Source organism: Achroia grisella, unplaced genomic scaffold (assembly GCF_030625045.1).
Source record: "Achroia grisella isolate CSIRO2021 unplaced genomic scaffold, CSIRO_AGI_Agris_v1 utg511, whole genome shotgun sequence".
Taxonomy (NCBI): Eukaryota; Metazoa; Arthropoda; class Insecta; order Lepidoptera; family Pyralidae; genus Achroia; species Achroia grisella.
Window position 1 is genome coordinate 464,572 of NW_026712905.1, and position 15,857 is coordinate 480,428.

At 32.1% G+C, this 15,857-nt stretch overlaps 1 protein-coding gene across 1 annotated transcript in view; it reads left to right on the forward strand.

The window, feature by feature from the left end:
- The first annotated feature begins 270 nt into the window (after positions 1-270).
- LOC131846391 (hemicentin-2-like) overlaps positions 271-15,857 on the forward strand; it is a 179,869-nt gene continuing 164,282 nt past the window's right edge. Inside the window, exon 1 of the mRNA XM_059195668.1 lies at positions 271-438. The gene's annotated coding sequence lies outside the window, so the exon portion shown is untranslated. The remainder of the gene's footprint in view (positions 439-15,857) is intronic.

The window sequence follows — 15,857 nt, forward strand, 5'->3', positions numbered from 1 at the left end:
ATTTAAATTCAAATTAAGAATATAGGTTTGATTAACCAGTTACAGCATAAAGTACAAGTCACTTAAGTCCAGAAAAAAAAAACAGTTTTGTTGATGCTTCGTGCTACTAGTTGGAAAAGTTGGTTTTTTAATATATACCCGCTGAGTTGAGAAGGTATGTAGTGTAACAGCTATGACGCGAAATTGAGGTTATATTCAAAATATCCGTGTAATACTACGGCACCCTCTGGTAAGGTGCAAGGGTATTTTATTTCAGTGCGCAACGGGAGCTCGTATGAACTAGACGTTTCGCGCCTGTTTCCCGCCAAAATTTCGCGGTTAGAATCAACTTTTCGAAAAGTGATAATTTTGACTTTAGTATTTTGTGCCAGTTTTTTTGTGATACTTGAAAGAATAATCGGATACAACGATGTGAGTCGATCGATTTGGACGTCTATTGTAAGTTTTTCGACTTTATCAAGATAAGAGAATAATGATTTCTTGACATGTGATTGTATTTTAGTGGCTGGTGGAGTGAAACTGATTTACAACGTTTTTTATATACTAGTGGCATGACTTGTTATTTTTGGCTTTATAGGAATAAAATATATTTGCTACTAAGAACAAGTAAAAACAAGAATATTTTATTAATAATATTAAAATACATGTAAAACTCAAACAAACTTTATTAATCTATACATCTATACATATAAATAAAATTGGAGTGTCTGTTTGTAATATTGAAATAACCGTTTACTACATGCATATGAATATAAATACGGTATATATGCCAAAAAACATTTTTTACAATTTTTGTCTGTCTGTCTGTCTGTTTGTAATCTCTCAAATGGCTGGACCAAATTTGACGGGACTTTTATTGGCAGGTAGCTGATGTAATAAGGAGTAACTAAGGCTACTTTTATTTTAGAAAAATAAAGTTAATTTTCACGCGGCAGAGTCACGGGTACAGCTAGTTAAAAATATATTAGTAATAAAATAATGGTATATTAAAAAATAAATGCAACAAATGAAAAATATATTATAATTCGCAAAATATATTATAATTATTTACATATTTAAGCGAAATATGTTATCGCTAGGTAAGCCAACTAACAAATGTAACAATTTAGAATATTTATAATGCGATTTTTATTAAATTTTATATGTTCTAATGAGTATGATTACTCATAGAAACATTAGGAGGGATATTTATTTTATGCTGTCGGTATATAATAAAATCGCTTATCAATTCACACACCGCCATCTATTCCCAAGCTAAGCGGAACTTGAGTTATGGGTACTAGACAACTGATAGATCAGATATATTTTTTTATACTTGAAAACACCTAGACTAATACAAACAATCATACTGAATACAAATGCACTGTGCGAAGAATCGAACACGCGAACATCGTAAATAAAGCGGTTCGCTTAACCGATAGATCACTGAGGCCATCAAATAATATGGTGATATTTCAAAATTCAGTGAATGAATGACAAAATATTTATTCATGTAGTTAGACATTACTAATATTTAGTAATGTGGCCGCTTATGAACTGTGAAATTAAACAATCAATAATTAAACAAAACCTGGACTATAACAAATAGTGAATTTTGAAAATAATGTTAAAATAACATTTCATATAATTGTATGCAGTGTATCATACAATACAACACAATGTAATGAAAACTGTGAAATTAGTAGTAGTGTAAGATTTATATAATTGTATATGCATATTGGTAAATCTAATCCTTTAATAAAGATGGGTGACACTGCATGTTGTTATTCTACAGAATGTATTTTTATATAGGCAAATTGTAACATCTCGGCTGGAGTTGTACAAAAGTGTAAATTAAAGAAATATAATAATATTAAAGTAAATTAAAAAAAGCACGGACGAATATGTCTGTGGAAAATTGTATTTAAAAAAAAAAAAAAAAAAAACCGTCATTCAAAGTAATCGTTTTGGATAACGTCGTGATAAAGTATGACGAAACAGAAAACTTTATTCTGTAAATACAAATTATACTTTAAATACTATAAAATTTGAACGTGGTTATCGGCATAAATATAATGTTATTTATTTATTATTTATCTGGCCTTAAGTCTTTTTATTATTCCTTTTTTTATCGAATATGTAATGTTATGTTAAGTATCTTGATTTTGTGTTCTGTAAAAGTAAATGTTAATAAATGAAATAATATCCCCTAGGAAAATGTGACATCTGAGATATAATTTATACTAGTTCAGATGATACAATTACAGTTGTATGTTAAAACAGCAAGTCTTTGTACAACTTTTATGTAACACAACCTATAGCAATAAAAATATTATTATATTATTATAAATTCCTGGTCAGGTTAGTTAGTGCACTGTATCAAATTTGTCGTGGAGATCTTTGGGGAGGCCTATGTCCAGCAGTGGACGTCTTACGGGCTGCGATGATGATGATGATGTTGATGATCAAATTTGCTAGAGTGTACTAACTAATCTGACGTTATGCTCATTTTATGATCCTCCACTGGTGCCCCGCCTGCGCATACGGTTAGAGTTGGCGGCTGTACCAATTTATATGTTATTTTGATATAAAAATACAATATCAAAACCACACATTATTATACACCTTTACATTGTGCAAACCCATCAACCCATATTACACATGCCTAGCACTTATAATTCAAAACAATACTCATTCACTCATCCATATTCTACTTATTTAGTACATACATTATATATATATATATATATATATATATATGTATAGGTACATCTTATATATAAAATTCTCGTGTCACAGTTTTCGTTCCCATACTCCTCCGAAACGGCTTGACCGATTCTCATGAAATTTTGTGAGCGTATTGAGTAGGTCTGAGAATCGGCCAACATCTATTTTTCATCCCCCTAAATGTTAGGGGTAGTCCACCCCTAATTTTTTTTTTATTTTAAGGCAAAAGAACGTTTGCCGGGACAGCTAGTATACTATACATACTCTTATATATCTACGTCAATACTACTAAAATTTACAGTACATGTTACAAGAGAGCACTGATACTTATAACACAGGTGTAATACCTACTTTAGGTAATCAGGGTTCTCACATTGGATTACAAAATTTTCTAGTATCTAGTAATTGTTATATTTATATATTAATTTAATTTGGACATCCATCCATATTATGTGTGTATAGTAAGCAACTCTTAAACTATGTTAATAAATTACGATATATATCCTTATAATTCTAATATTACTTGCTTTTACTTTAACGGTCTTATTCATAAAAAATACGAAACGTTTTTAAAAAACTAGCTACTCGTCCCGGCTTCATCCTATTCTACATGTATTATACATATAAACCTTCCTCTAGAATCACTCTATCTATTAAAAAAACCACTTCAAAATCCGTCGCATAGTTTTAAAGATTTAAACATACATAGGAACGGAGAGACAGCGACAGCGACTTTGTTTTATACTATGTAATGATGAAGATCGGATTGCACGTGAGTATGGATCGGAATTGGTTTAAAGAGAATATCGATATACCCAGGATAGGATCCCAGAAAACATTTTAAAGTTTATTTAGTCGGATCCAATGTATTGTTGTAGTATCGGCCAAGGACAGTGGTGAATATTTACTGTGATTACTAGCACGCGATATTTCGATAAATTACTTACGAAAATTTTAATAGAAACCGTTTGAAAATAGGTCACATCGTAGCGAATAAACCGCTGTTTCGAGAAAAGACCATAATATTAAAAAAAAATTTAAAAAAAATGTAAGCAACTGCGAAAAAAGTTTAATATATATATATTAGATTATTTTTAAAGTAATTTTTTTATGTTATATATATAATGTTTTTTATTTTAATTTTGTTGACTTATTGAGTCAACGGAATATCAGCGCTGCAGTTTTATCTGTAGCATTATGATATTATATATCTGAGTTGGCTGCCTTTTCACTTTTGCGGCACATAAAGCCACCTACATTTCTTTTATTAATTCATGTTTTTTTCTGTATCTCATGTATGTTAGGTGTCTATAATTGTTGAAAAGAATTTATCTATCTAGTGGAAATAAGTTAGATAGATAGATAAATAGATTATTTATCTATCTATCTAACTTATTTACTTCTACTTTATTTTTATATATTCTCTGAAGCTTGTCTGTAAATATTGATGCGATAAGAACCATCTGGATCTTTAATGTACTGTTATATATTTTGAATGTATTTAATATTGATGCAATAAAGGATTATAAATAAAAATAAAATATAACAAACAAAACTTTTTTGATACCTTGAGTTTCATATATTAGGGTAAGATGATACTATTTTGTTATGTATATATAATTTGTAGATTCGACAAGTAGAGAAATGGATCGAGTGTTTGACTACTAAACTTATAAATGCTAATAAGGTATGCCATTAACCAATGATCGCGAAAATACATTACCTCATTCATTCTTTGAGTTTCATCTAACTGGAGCAGTGTCGCTTAATATTCGCAAAATTATCGATTACGCCTATTCCATACCCATCAATCATTACATTATGGATGCAGGTTGAATTCGAGTGCCCATCGATTTTCGCGATTCCACCTAAACTCGGAATATCGTAACTCGATTTGAACTTATCATGTATTCGGATTGATTCATACACCCTTTGGGTAACTATTTCTGTTCAAAATTTGCGTAGGATTTTACGAGAAGCTCTATCAGGCTGTAAGCTGTTTTATGATTGCGTGTAATACTTGGAATTTTCCGTTTATATATACAAGGTAATACTTAGTGAAATGTCTTTTGGTAGGCATTGATCGTCTACCTTATACTAAATCTATAATATATTGTGACCTATATTTTGTTTTGTAGTAGTCTGGAAGAAATCGCTTTTCAGCTATAAGGCCGCCCGTTGTTGCCTCTTTGTCTTTCTCATGGTTATATATTTATACATATATATTTATGACCCCGTGACATCGTTCGCGTGGAATATATATAAAAGTAGCCAAAGTTACTCCTTATTACATCAGCTACCTGCGTCAAAATCGGTTCAGAGAGTAGCCGGAACAAACAGACAGACAGACAAAAATAAAAAATGTTATTTTGGTGTATGTAGCAAAATACATAAATTTATATTCATATATATTCAATATTACAATCATACACCCAATTTTATTTATATGTATGTATAAATAATAGGTAAAAACGTTATACATCATAGTGTATGTAAATGTTTTTTTTTAATTTCTTATTGTTTAATTAATTATATATTTTTTTTATATCTTTCTGTTATTAATTTCATTTCATCCAGCAAAATAGTATATACCCACATTACATATTTTTACATGGAGCCTTCCACAGTATTCTAAGATTAAATTTTTCAATAGTTTCTTCGAAATGTATTTATTAATGAAATAAAAAGAAATGAATGACTAGGTAATTCCGAATAATAATCAAGTCACTTAATATTATAAAAACATAATCTATATGTAATATGCATATAAAAATTAATTACAATTTCCCTTGATCACGGCATCATGCACGAATGGCTGGACCGATTTCTAATTCTTTTTTTCTTTCGAATTTATTATTTTACCGAAGTCTATTTTTCTTAATGGATTTATATTATTTATTTAATGCTCCGCGACTTCGTCTTCCCGTTGAATTTATATATTAAGCGAACGTCTTCATCATAGTACCAATGATAAGTTCAATGTCGAAAATCTAAGAAGATTTATACAAACTGTCATCCCCTATTTTATTTAGGAATGGAATTTATCAAAATCCTTTCTTGGCAGATGCCTACATCACAGTAGCTTTATATGCAGTCTCAGCCCGACCGGTTTAACTTTGACAAAGTTTCATACAAACTTTCATCCCCTGTATTATACTCTTGGGGGTAGAATTATTAAAAATCCTTTCTTAGCTTTACGTCAAAAATACCTGCATGCCAAATTTCAGCCCGATACGTCCAGTGGTCTGGGCTGTGCGTTGATAGATCACTACGTCAGTCACCTTTGAGTTATATATGTTATGTATAAAATTTCGTTCACAGTTTTATTTTATCAACAAAATTTCATGAGAAACGGCTTGACCGATTCTCATGAAATAGCGTAGATTGAGAATCGGCCAACATCTATTTTTCATCCCCTTAAATGTTAGGGGTCCACCCCTAAATTTTATTTTTTATTTTAAGGCAAAACAACATTTGCCGGGACAGCTAGTATGTATATAGATTCCGCTACCTTAGCATGTAAGATCACTATTAAATATTCAGTGCGGAAACTTAACTACATATTACTGGACTGTTACTGGGAGTATTAGGACCTTCTTTATTGGTGAAAACATTCCGACCGTTACTGACTCTACACTTATATTGCGACACGTGTTTCGCCACTAAACCAGGCATCATCAGCCATTAAATAATTGAGTATTCGGCGACTAAACTTTGAAGTTGCAGTTTGGTCGCCGAACAGGGATCACTAGGCTTCTAAACTATATCCGAACTGTATTCTAGGTTCTGGTAAATATGTAACCTTTTATAGACTACCCACCCCGGTGTTCGCAGACATGTATTATATATATAAACCTTCCTCTTTATTTAATCTATATATAAAAAAAAACCGCTAAAAAATCCGTTGCTTATTTTTAAAGATTTAAGCATACATATGTAAGGACGGACAGACAGTGACAACGACTTTGAATAGTATAGAATAGTTAACCTTGGGTATGAAAGTTTGTTAGTATTAAACCGATCGGGCTGAGACTTTGCATTTTTCGTAGGCAAAGATTTTTGACAAATTCCACCTATTACAAACGCGATGCGTACCTGGTTTGTCTTGTGCATTGAAACCCCTCCCGGCTAATTCAATAATCAGTGATGGTCGCCGCGCGCCACGTTGCAGATATCGCACGCATGTCTTAATAATTGTAATCAAACTGAGTGAATTCCTGATATTCCTGTAACCGTGTGGGCCCATTGAAGAACAAGCTCATTGTAGTTGGGTAAGTAATTCTTATACGACCAGCCATTTTACTATACAACAATATAGTCCATCGAAGAAGGCTAGATCATAGCCACCGCCGCACCTCGCCGGATCACAATGTATTTATTTATTTAAAATTTGTTTTATTTTTTGCATTGTGAAAGTAGTGAAAAATGTAATATTATTTGCGCATGTAATAGGATCTATTCAAATTGCATACCACGGTTGCACAAATATAACGATACATTGGTATTTTCGTTAATAAATAAGTTTATATTTATGTCGCTTATGAATTGTTCATAACTCGCAGCTCAATTCTTAGCTTTATATCTGTTTGCGTTGTTTCGTTCATTTAATTTCACATTCACCCGCATTATATCGATATTGTTCGATCGATATGTAGAAATATTATAGTTGTCGTTATACTATTTGACGAAACAATATTTGTTTAATTAATTATATATGTTAAGATTTTATATCTTTACTGTTATTAATTAATTATTTCGATTTTATCCTGCAATAGATATTTTATATACTCCCGTATAATACGCTGGTTATTGTAAATTGTTTGAGTATTCGTTCGCATAGCTGTTTTTTACATGTCGGTTAAAGATCCTTCCACAGTATTCTATGATTAAATTTTTCACAGTGACTAACAACAACGCTTTAGACTACTCCCGCGTAAAATAATAGTTGTGAACATAGTTATTTTATATCTTTTTAGTTATAGTTATAGATATAATGAATGACATCAGTCACTTCGATTTCGCTTTATGTATAGACCGCATATTTTTTTATATATAAATTTATTTGTCACGCGCTTTAGTGTTTGTTATTGTGATTTACTTCTCGCCTGCATATTTAAAATATTGCTTTTATGCATTATTTTATCATATATATATATTCATACCTATTTTTCGCATTATTAATTATGTTTATAGGGGTCTAGTTTATATCGCGCATCCTCAAATTTTATTTTTTATTTTATTGTAGGTATTTAGTACATTAAAACCTATTAACGTTATTATTGTTTATCGCTCGCCCTTTTACGGTAGTACAGGCATAGTTGTACGTTATTACCGTACATAGTTTTATATATCGCATTTATTGGTTTTCCTTTGTTATTTTTTTTAAGAAGTATATATATAAATAATAATAATGGCTAACACAAACGCAAAATTAAAAATGTATGAAGCAAAACGTGCACAATATTTTTAAGATCAGTCTATTTATGAATATTCTAAAATGGAGAAACTTAATGTTTTTACATATTCGATCAAATGGACGAGTATGTTATTGTCGATGAAATTATTCTCCTTAATTAGGACCTTCTGATTATTAGTTAATTATCATCTCTCACCGCCTTTGACGAAATGTTTTATTCTATAAAGATACTCGTTATATTGCGACACGTGTTGTCGCTGCACTAAACCAGGCATCATCAGCTCAGGTGATATTTTAGAATTTCCTTTCTTTTACGAAAATTGAGTATTCGGCGACTAAACATTATTGATGAGTTGCAGTTTGGTCGCCGAAGCAGCCGAAAATTACTATATTGTGGGCTTCTAAACAAGTATATACGCTCTCTTGCAACGTCATATTTGATAAATTATTCTAGGTTCTGGTAAATGATTGATACTTTCTCGTCGACTATCGCAGCATTAAAGCAACTTAAAATTGAAAAGCTGGATGATTTTATATTTATTTATATGGGATTAAAGGCATTAGATCAGGCTACCGCGCAGTCGATGAGCATCAATTAGAGGAGAAGATGACATACCGCAGTTTGAAAATTTTATATTATATGTAAAAATATGAAGAAAGCTTCCTGTCGCCTGAAATATCCCGCCGCCGCGTCCGCCAGTGGTCGTGAGCATCAACGATATCCATGTAAACGACGCATTTATTGTTCCTTATGTAAAGGTGATTCACATTCTAAATTATATAAATGCAAACAATTTTCAACTTTCACAATTAATGATCGATTTAATTATATTAAAACTAACCGTATGTGTACTAGATGTCTAAGTACAATCTTATATGTCAATCAACTTCCGCCTGTCGAAATAAATCAACACATAATGTTCGGAAAGGCATCGTTTAGCCGTGAGCGATGTGCGGGTATTTTTTATCTGAGTGACGCACGCTTTCATCGTCCATTCATCAGCCGTATGTGGGACTTGCTACTGCCAAGGTATTTGCTACTGCCGTAATATATTTGTCATTCGCTGCTTATTCAAACATTATATTCCAGTGTTGTTTAAAATTGTAACCATACGACGCACATACACCTATACGATGAACAGTTAAGGGTGCAGTTGACATTGATTTAATCATGAGCAATATTATAAATTCGCGCTTTGTTTTGAATAAAATAACAGGTAACTTACCAACATGTCAAATTGATGTTGGCGCGCTCAGTTACTTAACTAATATTCCGCTCGCAGACATATCCACAGAAATTTTTGCTTTGTACATAGATATTTCCAAACGCGTTGTGTGTTATCTTTGAAGCTCCACACACTTCTACGTCTTCTTCATTCTCGTTCTGCTGCAATAAGAAGCTGAAAATAGATGAATAAATAAATAAATACTGTGAAGATTTTTAACACGTAACGAATCATCTACGAAGTCACCATTTACGTATAGTTCTAAGTCAGACTCTTTCGATTGTAAACGCAGATTTTATCATGGAACGTAAATTCGCATCGCAACCGCAACTGATACCTAAATACGAATATATAGAAAAACAATATATTTTTTGTAATTGAAAATAACAGCCCTAGTTATTTTATACCGCATCACGCAGTCTTACGTGAGGAGTGTCCACGTTTTTTATGTATATTATATATGTATGATACCAACACTTACAACAGGATTTATTTATTATTCTCTTGAATATGTTTGCACCATCTGCGAGGAATCGAATAAAAGTTCGCCCGCAAGACCGTATTGGAAGTCCTAATAAACCGCTCCAAGTCTTTGGTGTGCTAAATCGTTACGTAGACCATCTAGGAAATAAAAACCCTATCGCACTGGTTACCATTGAGTTAGTGGAACCTTATTTATATTCGTCGCTCGCAAATTTTGAGATGTCCGTGTAATTTGTTATATTTATAAGTTCATTTTCACGCGGCGTCATTCCAGTTCCGAGTTACGTATAAATTCCAGGGGTTCATTTTAAAAACGATAGGCAAGTTAAATAATAAAAAATTTTTTTAAAATTTCCATTTTTATATATTCTTTATTGCTGACTCATTCTGATGAATACGATTAAGATATTACTTCCGGGCAGAGATCAATTTCAATTAATTGACACACTTTCATCGTAAAAAGCATACAAGTTGTTATTGTCAATACTACCTGTCGCCTCGACGATGAGCACGATCGTCATGTAATATTTGTTTCAATAAACCGCGTCCTACAAACACCGATGGGTGATCTGCCTGCACTAAGGGTGAAGGGTCCTAAAGCCTTTGTCCATTGTGGCTGTGAAGGTCCGTTTTTTGTAACTTATCGCGGTCGTGGTATAAAAAAAGCAACGCTTATTCACGTGTTAACCACTGTTCATATTGAGTAGTGAATAAAGTTTGTTTTTCGTTAAAAACATATTCAAATGTATAATCATTCAAATAACAAATTGTATAATCTGTTTAAAGGAAAGTAACAATACATAAATACGAATATACATAATCATAAATAATAATACAAATATCTAGGAATAAACATACATATCATATAATACATAAATACATATATTCATCATAATAAACAAATATTTTTTAGTTAATTTTACAAATATATTTATAGAATTGTACCTACTGTTTAGTATTTTTATAGGTGTAGCTTTCGCCGCGCGCAACTTACAAAGCATGTCTTAATAATTGTAATCCTGAGTGAATTCCTGAGATTGTGAAGAAAAGAATTGAGATAAGTCATTCATATACGCCACATTTCCTATACAACAATATAGTCCTAGACCAAGACGCCGCACCACCACTATCATCCCCGAAGCCGCGGCCAAAAGTTATATTATATGATATGAAGAAAGCTTCCTGTCGCCTGAAATATCTGACTCTGAGATATCCATGTAAACGACTTAATCTGTGTACCTCTGTAAATGTTAGCTGGAAAAAGGCATTTACAATAGAACGGCTTTCTAACAATCTTATATGTACAAATAAATCAACACATAATGTTCGGAAAGGCATCGTTTAGCCGTGAGCGATGTAAATTAATCCCTTCCCGCGGGAATAATAAACCTTACTATTCACAACGTTCCACCTTGAAATTGTTACGAACATACATCTATACGATACTCACATTGTTATAACTTTTTAAATGTTTTATACGAGTGATGTTCTCGAAGACATATCCACAAATTTTTGCTTTGTACATAGATATTTGCTTGTGTGTTTCTTTCCCACACATTTGGGCTCTCAAGCTGCTGCAATAAGAAGCTGAAAATTGAATAAATAAATAACCCTGGACAATTAACACAACGTCATCTAGTCACACGATCTTGATCATCATAATATGACTTAAAAAATCTGAGTGTTTTTTATGTATATTATATATGTATGATACCAACACTTAAATACAAATGTTTGCACCGTGCGAGGAATCGAACCCGCGACCATCGGAAGTAAAGCGGTGTGCTAAATCGCTAGACCATCTAGGCCGTCATGAGTTAGTGGTAATCGTGGCCTAAATGAGATGTCCAATGTTTGTTCTTTCATCCCCATTCCTAGTTACAATTCCAGGTTCTACGTAAGGAGTTAGGTGATTTTTTTAAAATTTATTATATATTCTTTATTGCACAGATAATACAAAGATATTATAATTTAGAGACAATGTGAGCAAAGTTGGACCTGTCCCTAGAAGAGATCTCATCCAGTCAACCTAAAACAGTGGGATATGTGGTACTGAGTGGGTAATAACTGGTGCAAAAAAACGATATGTCAAACGCTAGTAAATAAATTTCAAACATACTAAATAAATTTCAAATAACAAATTGTATAATCTAAAACAAAAGTAAAATACATAAATACGAATATACATAATCATAAATAATAATACAAATATCTAGGAATAAACATACATATCATATAATACATAAATACATATATTCATCATAATAAACAAATGTTTTTAGCAACAAATATATTTATAGAATTGTACCTACTGTTTAGTATTTTTATAGGTGTACAACTTACAAAGGTCTAATCCATTGTGAAAGAAGAGATTCCAATGCCACATTTTATGTATTTCTACCAAGACGTAGCAACTATCATCCCCACCTCAAGTTAGATAACAACCGACCCCTACGGCTTAACTTGCCCGCTTCGGATTTCTTTTCCGACATCAACAAAGGCGGTCCTAAATTAATTTTAATAATAATAAACCATTACTATTCACACAACTCCATCTTGATCATCATTCTTGACTTGATCTTGAGCTTCTTGAGCGTCAAAAGAGAGAGACGACCTCAGTGGCTACAAAGGAGGTCCTAAATTAATTTTAATAATAATAATAAACCATTATTATTCACACAACTCCATCTTGATCATCATTCTTGACTTGATTCTTGAGCTTCTTGAGCGTCAAGAGAGAGAGAGACGACCTCAATGGCAACGAAGGAGGTCCTAAATTCATTTTAATAATAATAATAAACCATTACTATTCACACAACTCCATCTTGATCATCATTCTTGACTTGATTCTTGAGCTTCTTGAGCGTCAAGAGAGAGAGACGACCTCAGTAGCAACAAAGGAGGTCCTAAATTCATTTTAATAATAATAAACCATTACTATTCACACAACTCCATATTGATCATCATTCTTAACTTGATTCTTGAGCTTCTTGAGGAGACTACCTCGGTGGTCTGGTGGTTTAGCTCACCGCCTTACCTCCGAAGTTTGCGGCTTCCTCGTACGGTACAAACATTTGTATTCATGAGTACAATTGTATTGGTCTGGATGATTTCTATGTACGTATTTACAAAAAATATCGAAGTACTTCTATCAATTGTCTAGTGACCATAACATAATATCTGCTTTGCTTGGGACTAGAAGATAATGTGTGAATTGTCTAACGTCCAGTATATATTCCCATTCGGTGTCGAGACCCTTGGTCCGTGGGGTCCTAGCGCTATAAGACTTTTCAAAGAAATAACGAAAAGGTTAGTCGACATCACAGAAGACCGAAGAGCTGGCAGCTACCTTGGACAAAGAATTAGTCTAGTTATTCAAAGAGGGAACGCTGCCAGTATCTTCGGAACGTTGCCTAAAGGGACCCCTTTTAATAATATATTTTAGTCATCATATTATTATTTTTTTAAGCTTTTTAATTTTAGGTTCTTAGTTGTACAATTAGGTTATGTAAATAATAATAATAAGTATATTAGCGATTTCTAAAAACTACATATTGTTACGTGTACTTAGAAATAAACTAATAAAAGAATATATTTATATCTAGCAGTTGTCTAATACCTATAACACAAGCTTTCCTTAGCTCAGCTCTAGATGGCATTGTGAATTATCCAGGAATACTATTAATATAATGTATGTAAGCTATGGTTATCACTTACTCCGTAGCTTGGGACTAGATGGCGCTGTGTGAACTATTCAGGAATATTGTTAATATAATGTGGTTACTATTTACAAACAGGTGGGTCGTTATATTTACCATTTCTACTTAAAAATGTAACGTTACAACTAAATTATTTAAAAGACTAACATGCAAGTTTCTTGCTCGTTCTTCTTATGATGAGACAGCTTTCTGAATGAGCGGTAGATTAAAAATAATGAGTGATGACTATTCAAAAGTGCTTCAATGTAAATTTATTTGAATAAAAGATTTTCTATTCTATTCTATCAATTATATATAAAAAGTGTTTATTCAATTTGAGAGCAATAAATAGTCCAGCAATCCATCCACTTTACAAACTCTATAATGAACATTAAAAGCAGCTAAAATTAGTCTCTATAGAATTTATCTGTTTTACATTCTAATTTCATAACCTTTGAACATCAGAGGTTATGAAAAAGCAGGTACGAAACGGGTCAAAAGAGGCAAATTGTCGTGTCGAACAGTTTATATTATACTAGCGACGCACTCCGGCTTCGCACGGGTCCAATATTTGAGGTTCTTTTATTAAAACTAATATCTCCTAAGTTCGTTGAAATTAATTGATGTAAAGAACAATTTTGTTAAAAATTAAATACTTATAAGAGAAGAAATAATATTTTTATTTGGATTAGGGTTAATATCATGTTTATGAAAAATTATACATTATTTTCGTAGAAATTTGATTACCATAAAATGGTTATGGTGGTTATTGTTATGGCGAGTTAACCTTAAAAGACTGACATATGTTGTCGCGGTTTTCTTTTAGAACTTTTAAAAGAAAACAATTTCGTCATACATGGTTTTTGCGTAACTTTACCTGTTTACGGAGTGCACGCAGTGGAAGTACTCAAGATGAATATCTTTGCCACATTTTTCATTGATGCTCCGCTCCTTTTAGTCGTAGCGTGATGTTATGTAACCTATAGCACTCGGAGATAATATACCTTTGAAATAGAAATAGACATAATCTTTATTCAAATAAACTCATTACAAGCACTTTTGAATAGTCATATTTTGATTCTACCACTCATTCGGAATGCAGATTCATCACAAGAAGAATGAGCAAGAAACTTGTGAGAAAAAAACTTTGTGACAAAGAAACTTTGTGAACTTTCTAACAGTGAAATAATTTTTAAAATGGGATCAACAGAACTGAAGATTATTCCGAACAAACAAACATACAAACATTACGTCTTTATAATATTAGTATAGATGTAATAATAAAGCTTCCACAATTTTCTTCTTTTGATATGGCTATACTAAACCCTGTAATTTCGATGAAATCATTATCCCTCGAAAAGTAATATTTAAATATTCTTCCATCCAGACTCGAATTACATAATTCAAGTACAAATATTTCGGGTTGTATGTGATATATTAAAATTTTATTGCGATATACTAAATATAAATATATATAACTCAACGGTGACTGACTGACATAGTGATCTATCAACGCACAGCTCAAACTACTGGACGGATCGGGCTGAAATTTGGTATGCAGGTAGATGTTATGACGTCGGCATTCGCTAAGAAAGGATTTTGATTAATTCTACCCCCAAGGGGATAAAATAGGGGATGAAAGTTTGTATGAAACTTTGTCAATTTTAAACCGATAGGGCTGAGACTTTGATAAATTCCACCCTCAAGGGGATGAAAGTTTGTATAAATCTTTTTAGATTTTCGACTGATTGAAATGAAATTAAAGATTGGATCTACTATGATGAAGACGTTCGTTTAAATAGGATTTTAATAAATTCAACCCCCATGGTGGATAAAGTAAGGGATGATGTAAGATCTAAATGTATTAGTTTGAACCTATCAGTACCTAATGGAACGAATAAATTAAGACGAACAAAATAATTTTTAGTTCTTTATGCTACTTTTATTTTAGAAAAATAATATTAAATTCCACGCGAACGCAGCCACGGGAACAGATACTTTGGATATATTGTGAGAAGGTTGAATGTAATCAGTGACGGCCGATATACAGAGCGAGTTGAAATGAAATAAGTTTTAGTAGCTTCGTGTAAAGCTAACAGTGTTTATTTTGTCGTGGATTTCATTGAACGCCTGAATGGACGAGAGTTGATATGAATACTTAATAGTCCAACAAAAATATCGAATCATTGTGCCATTGTCTGCTCCACAATACACTACTCCTTTCGTAATAATATTTTGAAACGGTATTGAAACAGGCGTCTATGATACGATAGGATTTAATAGAAATGAAACTAAATCTCTTAATTGCAATTTAAATATTTTTAGTAT